Here is an 8,357-nt window from a genome sequence, read left to right as displayed (position 1 = left end):
CACTTCAAGAGGGATGTGGACAACATGGAGAGGGTCCAGAGGCGGGCCACTCGCATGATCGGGGGCAGCAGGGCAGACCCTATGAGGAGAGGCTATGGGACCTGAACCTGTTCAGTCTCCACAAGAGGAGGCTGAGAGGGTATCTAGTGGCCTGTTACAAACTAGTCAGAGGGGTCCAGCAGGCATTGGGGGAGTCCCTGTTTCCCCGAGCACTACCAGGAGTGACTAGGAATAACGGTCACAAGCTGGCAGAGGGTAGATTTAAGCTAGACATCAGGAGGTGCTACTTCACGGTCAGGGCGGCTAGGATCTGGAAACAACTTCCAAGCAAAGTGGTGCTGGCTCCTACCCTGGGGGTCTTTAAGAGGAGGCTGGATGGACACCTTGCTGGGGTCATTTGACCCCAGTACTTTTTCCTGCCATGGCAGGGATTCAAACTCGATGATCTGCTCAGGTCCCTTCCGACCCTAGAAACTATGAAACTAAACTATGAAACTATCTAAGAGCACTGACACTGCATGGCACCTCACGAGGCAACCCAGGGTGCTGCCATAACCCTGCTTGAGTATTACTGGGTTTCAGATGGGGACAGGACAAGGGTAGCTTTAAGAACCTAAGAACCGCTATTTACTGGGTCCGAGCCTAAATCCTTCTTGCCCTGTGCCATGCGTCATACAGGACTGAGGGGCTGCTTTCCTGTCCCTTGTCCATTCTTGTCTCTGGGCAGAATATCACTGGGCAGTGTCCGCTGTTTCCTGGGATTTGTTTGAGGGTCAGTGGGTGCTGTTGCATGTGCTCTACTTGGTGCCCTCCCTTGGCACATTATTTATTAATCTTTGACCGTTACTCCCATCTCTGTTCTTTTATCATTTGCCCCAAGCAATCAGTTGCCACTTTCTCAGTAGCCTCTGTCTCTGAGGGGGGCTCATTGTTTCCCATGGTGAGCCTTTAGCCCATGAATCCCAAAGTGACAATAAGGCCTGTATCACACAGGCCTAAGGGTCTACTTTCTTGTCCCTTGTGCATTCACATCTCCAGGCAGAGTTTCACTGGGCGGTGTCCACTGGCTCTTCACACTCATCTGAGAGCCAGTAGGCACTGTTCACTGTGCTCTGCTCAGTGTCCCCCCTTGGTGCACTTATTTTGAACCTGTGATCCTCACTTCCATCCCTTTTGCCTTTTAGTTGTCTCAAGCAATCAGTGATATGCCCTTAGGGCTGCCTCTCCTCCCACCATCACCAAGGGAGGCTTAGAGCTCTACTTGGTGAGCTTGGGCCCATGTCACAGAATGGTGTATTAAAAGGTCTGCATCACAGAACATTTCCTGCCCCTTCCCACTCACATCTCCAGACAGAGTTTCACTTGGTAGTGTGCACTGGCTCTTTGGACTCATTCAAGGGCTGGTAGGCACTGTCCCGTGTACTCTGCCTGGTGCCCCCTCTTAGTGCGCTCATTTTGAACCTTTTACCTTCACTCCTGTTCCTGTTTTCTTCCTTATTTGCCCCCAATAATTACTTAATGTGTACTTTGTAGCGCCCCAATATTAAAAGGGGCTTATAGCTTTACTTGGTAGGCAATAGCCCATACACATCTATACACATCAAACAAGAATACACATCAAACAAGACCATGTCACACAACACCATGGGGCTATTTTCCTGTCCTGGTCCACTCACATCTCCAGGCAGAGTTCCACCAGGCAATGTCCTCTGGCTCCTTGGACTCATTCGAGGGCTGGCGGGCACTGTCCAGCATGCTCTGCTCAGTGCCCCCATCATCTGGAGCACCTGTTATCAACCACTGACCCTCAGTCCCATCCCTGTTTTGTCTCCCAGGTGTCCCAAGCACCCACTGCTGCACCTCTTGTGCCCCCCTCTTCTGAAGTGGGGCTGATCGCTCTGCTTGGTGGGTGTAGGCCCAGGTCCCAGAGCATGGCCTGGTTACACAGCAGCACAGAGCAGAGTCTCAAAGGGGAAGCGAACTGGGTCTGACATGGGGTTTGCCTGCTTCCAAAAGTTTGTGTGCACGTGTGCGCTGTCTGCTTCCAAGAGTGTGTGTGTGTGTGTGTGTGTACACGTGTGTGCGTGTCTGCTTCCAAGAGAGCGCGCGGGTGTTTTACCCAGGTGGGCGCAGCTCAGGTGCGGGCCCCCCACCCCACAGGGAGGCGGGACGAGCAGCTCGGACAGCGGCCCTGCAGCGGGGCCGGGGCCGGTCGCAGCTCTTACCTGTCCCCGAAGGCGGCGCAGAGGGGCGAGGCGGGCGGGGAGCAGGACGGGGGCAGCTCCTCGCCGCCCTCCCGCGGCTGCTTCCTCCGCAGACGCCAGGGCCCGAAGGGCGAGCGCTTCCTGGGCTGCCCGGCGGGGGAGCCGCCCTGGGGCTGGGGGCGCGCGCGGCGCGGGAGGCACGGCGACTCCCGGCCCATGGCGTGCGGCTGCGGCTGCGGCTGCTCGTCGCCGCCGCGGCGCAGGAGCCTGCGGAGCGCTCCGCCCTGCTGCATGGCCGGGGCACGTCCTCCTGAGCCTCGTGCTCCCGCACCCCCGCGTGGGTCGTGGTTTGTTGGCTCAAGCAGTTCCCGCCCCGCCGCGGTCCTTAATCCCTCCCCGCCGCCCCAGCAGGTTCCCCGTGTCTTGCACAGGAAGGGAGAGGCTCGCGTTCCCCATTAGCCACCCATTAGCCTCTTGTCCCCGGGCGCAGCCCGCCCCGTCCCGTCCCTCTGCTCTTTCCGGCAAACAGCCGGGTCCGGGGCGCCCGGGGTGGGGACCATGTCCACGTGCAGCCCTGCTCCGCCCTGAGGTTCAAGGCGGCGGCCCCTGTAGTCAGGCAGCTGCTGAGGGAGTCGCTTGACCCCTCTGCATCTACCTCAGCCCTGCTAAACACGGGGCAGGGTGTTTTCAAGCCTCCCTCAGAGGCGTTGGGTGTTGGCTGCAGCCCGGGCTGGAGATTTTGGCTGGGGTGTGTGCCAGTGCACCTGCTGGGCCTGCAGCCCTGGCTACAGGGTCTCACCCCTCGGCTCAGGGCCAGAGCACTTGCCATTTTTAGGGCCAGGAAAGGATTTTGCCCCATGGTCATATTGGTTGGGGAGGGGGGAGTTGCCTTCCTCTGTAGCAGGGGGGTATGGTACTCTGCCGGGGACCTCTTGGGCATATGCAAGTTTTCCTCGCCAGCCACGGTTTTGGGTATCCATGCTTAATATTCTATATACCATTTTGGCTACCATGGTTTTGAGTAACCATGGTTTACTGTGGCTCCACATCAGCCCGCCACCTGCCATTTTCCCCAAAAACCTTTTGTCTTGCCCACCACAGTTTTGCCAACCATGGGCACTTTCAGGAACCTAACCCCAGCAGCTGGCAAGGGAAACCTGTATTGCCAACATCTCATAGAAGCAGGATGCTGGCTGCTGTGGTTCCCCTGCTTTTTCTGTGGCAGGTTAAGGTATTAGGCATAGGCGACTGGTAGTGGGGCACAGAGAGCTGAGGGGAGGTACGGGTCCCCTCTGAGATTGGTGGCCCCCGCTGGCTTCGGCAGGCGGTTGCCACTCCCTTCCCCCGCCACTGCCGCCAGCTTCTGCAAGCGGTCGCCACTTGCCACGCCAATGCTGGCTCCTGCAGGCGGTCACCACTCACCACCCCCTCCGTCCCGACGCTGCCACCAGCTTCTGCAGGAAGTCGCTGCTCACCACCCTGCCACTGACACTGCCGATGCTGCTGCCCACAAACTGTGCCCCTCCAGTCACCCATGTTGTTAGGTCTGCGTTATGTCAGGATTGACAGTAGTCTTCTGTAAAGTTGAGATTATGGATTGTATAGGATGGTTTGGATAAGGATGACCCTGCCCCTGGCAGGGGGTTGGACTAGATTAGCATTTCTCAACCCATGGGTTGCAAGAAGATATGAAAAGGTTTGAGAACAAACTTTAAAAATGGATTCTCCTTTAAAGGAGAAACATGTGGGAAACTGGGTTTTCCCTTGCCAGCTGGCAGAGTTCCAGCCTCCAAGGGGCTTCTTGGGGCCCTCCACGTGTAAGGGCAGGGGGGCAGCGGGCTGGGAGTGAGAGGCACTGTCAGGGCCCCTGTTTTCTATTTAAACTATTTACAGGGTCAGGACTGGCCATCAGTGTTTACAAATGGCTCCTGGTACAAAAAAGGTTGAGAACCACTGGACTAGATGACCTCTGGAGGTCTCTTCCAGCCCTGCTTTTGTATGAGGATGATGCTTCATTTCACAGGCATTAACGACCCTCTCTTCTCTTGAATGGGCTTGATGTTCCACCAATCAAGCTAGCCTTTGTTTCGCAGTTCTGCTGTATATTCAGTGCCCCTGGTAGTGAAGCTCCTACTTCACAGCCCTGCAGATAATTTTTAACTCATTCCAAGGAAATTATGTTTGTTTTTGCTTCAATACAACCCTAGGCCAGTAGCACAGCTTTTAGTTTATTTTTAACTGGAGAATAACACGTGATGTTCCGTAGGTGATGATACACCTCACCCTCTGCGCCCCCTTTTTCAAAATTATAGATTTGTCCATGACAGCTTTTTTTCTCTCAGTAACAAGCCTCTACCATCACTGGCCACTTGTGCCAAGAGTAGAGTGGCTGCATTAGAAAGCTACAAGTTTCAGTTCTTAAACACAAGAGCAGCCACTTTATGCACTAGGGAAGAGATCATGTGTCTTGCCAATTTACTTTGTATTAACCCAGATCTGCTTAAAACAGTGATTCTCAACTTTGGAGTGCCACCAGATCCTTTGAAGGGTGACCTGAGGTGTGAGGAGATAAGCAAGGTATGAGGACATAAGCAGATGAATTAAGCAGATAAACACAGGCTCAGGCTTGCCCCTGCCTGGATGATTCTCCATCCCTACTGTTCAACCTCTATGCAAAAAGGTAATAAGTGTAATATATAAATTAATTTTTGAAATTAGATGCCACTCAATTCACAAAAGTTATGGAGGGGTGTCTCGATTCCAATGAGGGGTGCCTTGAATACAAAAAAGTTGAGAACTGTTGGTTCAAAATAATCCGTTTCTTGGGTTCTTCAACAAGGTGAGCCAACTTTGACCCTAAAAGGGAATTACAAAGCTTGGCAGTTATTGTGTACAGTTAATCAGTACCACATTCAATTTATTTTGGCATCTACAGCCTTAAAACAAATTTTCCCTCTAAGAAGCAATTGCTTGCCTCACCTAGAGTTTTTTTTTTCTCTGTGAAGCACAGGCCAACTATTACCTTCACATCAACAGGAGTTAGGCATGAATGCAACCAGGCACAAATGGCCTACATATAAATAATGGAAAAGCTCATTTTAGGTCATCTTAACCACCTCTCAGGACAGAATTGTTCCCTATATTCTCAAGTGCACTGTACTTCCATTTTTAATTGATTCAAGTTTTGAGGTGTCCACTAATTCCACTTCTAATTCAAGGCACCATCTATACTAAGATTATAACCAAAGTATTCCATTATTGTCTGACAGTTAGGAGCACTTGTATTTTAATGTGACCTCCAATAAGATTCTTTAGCACAGTACTAATAATCCTGTTGTCTTACCCATAGTAAAACCCACAAAATATTAGAACACAGATGAGGCTAACTCTATCTGGTGTGTGTGTGTGTGTGTGTGCGCGTGTGCGCGCGCACGTGTGTGTCTGCGTGTGTGTGTGTGTGTGTGTGTGGGCATGTGTGTGGTGGTATGCTAAAACTGTAATGTAGCAAGATCTTCATAAACCACTGCTAAGAAAAGGTCTCAGGCTAACCTGCCCTTTACTCAATGTCATTCTACTTATAATTCATTTAACTGCTCTAATTCCTTCTTTTCTTTGATGAATGCACTACTGTGATACTTGTGAAAACCAAAACAAATATATAGCTCTTTAATCCTACTGTCATAAGTTCTTTAAATTTCTCTTGTTCCACATCTTTATGGTACTGAGCTACAAAGAAATACACACTACTTTTAATTCAAAGCACTGGGTATGATGCTTCTATTTCAAAATAAGATACAAGTTATGCCATCATAACTCAGCATTCTAGTTTTCCTGGCTAATTGACAAATAATACACTTGAACCTTTTCATTTGTACAAATTAATGTGTGAGTTTTATGTGAGGGAGTACAAACATGGACATCATTACTGTAGACAGAGCGGGTTGTGAAAAAAAGGCAGGGAAAGCCAAAATATAGAAGGAACTTGGTCCAACTAATCAATCGTATCTATGTTACTCTTTCAGCCTAGGTATTTGTAGATCCAAACAGGATCTGCAAATAAAGTCATTTTCCTGAGTTGCACTTATTTGAATGTACTTGAGTACAGGCTAGCCTTCAAAAAGAGATTCCACCATCACTGCCCCCTTCCAAATTAACATAGGTGGTGTGTAGTAAATGTCAAGTGCCAAAATAGTCCATAGAAAAGGGCTGTGACCTCAAGGAAATGCATGATGACTGAAGAAACAAATTCCTGACCTCAACTTGCTCTAGTAATGTGGAGCTATTTACTTATGTCATTACAGCAGTTAAATATTTAAGTGTTATTTGCCTGATCAATTGGGTCCTCTGCAAAGCTCTAGTTTGTGACACACTTGGCCAGGGTTTACATTATACATAGCCTGCTGAATGCCCATACCCCTGTCCCTCTGCAAGTCTGAGAATGCTCTTTTCCATATTTCTGCTTGAAGAGGAGACTGGATAGGCACCTGGCTGGGGTCTTATGACCCCTGCACTCCCAGTGCTCCTTCCTGCCCATGGCAGGGGGTTGGACTAGATGATCTGTCTAGGTCCCTTCTGACTCAGTGATTCTATGATTCTATGAACTGCAGGGGACAGAGGGTTCAGACTCTCTTGTGTAAGCTCTGTGTGTTTAACAATCTGCCTGGCATGAACATAGCATTGTCATTGTGTCTTGCTGTGTACTGACTGAAAGAGCCAGAAGATTTATTGTTTTAATCAAATATTTGTTTTCTATTAGCATCTTGTGCTAGGTGCCATGAAACAAACAGGTAATATTACTAAGGTATCTGGCCTTATAAAGACCTTACAATTGAAACAAACAAGACAGAACAACAGTAGCAAATAATGCAATATCATGATGTTGACTGTATGTATCTTATTTTTCTCATTCTACCTCCCCTCCCTCCACTAAGTTTTCTCATGGCAACCTCCACTGTCATTACTAACAAGCTATCCAAGAGGAACAGAGATTTGGCTCTACATCTGGCAGAACCATTGAAAGTAGCAAATCAGGCTTTCAAATGACCTGTAAGATATGTAATATTAGGTCTTCCCAGCATGTATAATAGGAAGCACAATATATATAATAATGTGCCCCCCACAAATATGAACTATAATCATCCACTACACATCTTTTTTAACATTGGCTAAAAGTTTTTAAGATGTGTGCATAAAACTGATCCTACATGTACATGGCCTGATTTTTAAATAAGAAATCATCTCAGAATAATGAGAACTATTAGTACACAACTTATACAAAAAAAAGCTATTGATCTTCAGATACTTAAGCATGGATGTAGAACCCTAATTTTAGTTGGAAAATGCACAATACTTCTCTTTTAAAAAGAACTTATTAAGTGATCTTCTATACTGTGGCAGTCCTGGAAGCGCCAGTTATTTAAGAACTTTAAGAGATGCTCAAGTTGTACACGGGCAGGCTGGACATATACTTCCCTAAACAAGTCAGTCTAGCTCAGGGGTTGGTAGTATTTTTGGGCAGAGTGCCAAAAACACATGCAACCTCAACTTGTAAGATGTTGGTGTGCCAGGGACAGGCAGCAGGAGAGCTGTGAGGGGTCTGATTCTTGTTGTGACAGCACAGCCTTGGCCCCTTCCCCACCATCCACCCTGAGACACATGTGCAAAGCAAAATGCCTTCACATGCCATGCTTTGGCACCTGTGCTAGGGGTTGCCTACCTCTTATCTAGCTTTTTGTTTAAAGAGATTTAATGTTGCAATAATTCTTTAATCTAAAAGAAAAAGATCATGCAAACAACTATTTATCATTTTCCACTTTAATTCAACTAACATGGAAAAGACTGAATAGGTGTTAGAACTTTCTCTTTTTTCAAAATGCTCAGATTAGAACTGGCCACAATGTCATTATCCATTCATCATATCTGGTTGTTCAGGCAATATTGCTCATTAGTCCAGCCGACAAACCACATACATACATCTATATACATTTATATGTGTATATACATATGTGTATATACATACTCACCAGTCCCCCTCCTGTAGGGCAGGGCCCCCCAAATCCCGGGCAGGGCCCCCCTGGCTTGAGAAGCCAGCGTTCCCCAATGGCAGGCCCACTGCGCATGCGCGTAGTTTAAAAGGGCCCGCCAAACAGGGGG

The sequence above is a fragment of the Crocodylus porosus genome, unplaced genomic scaffold, assembly GCF_001723895.1.
Source record: "Crocodylus porosus isolate Cpor-Errol unplaced genomic scaffold, CroPor_comp1, whole genome shotgun sequence".
Classification (NCBI taxonomy): domain Eukaryota; kingdom Metazoa; phylum Chordata; order Crocodylia; family Crocodylidae; genus Crocodylus; species Crocodylus porosus.
Note: the sequence above shows the minus strand (reverse complement) of the source record.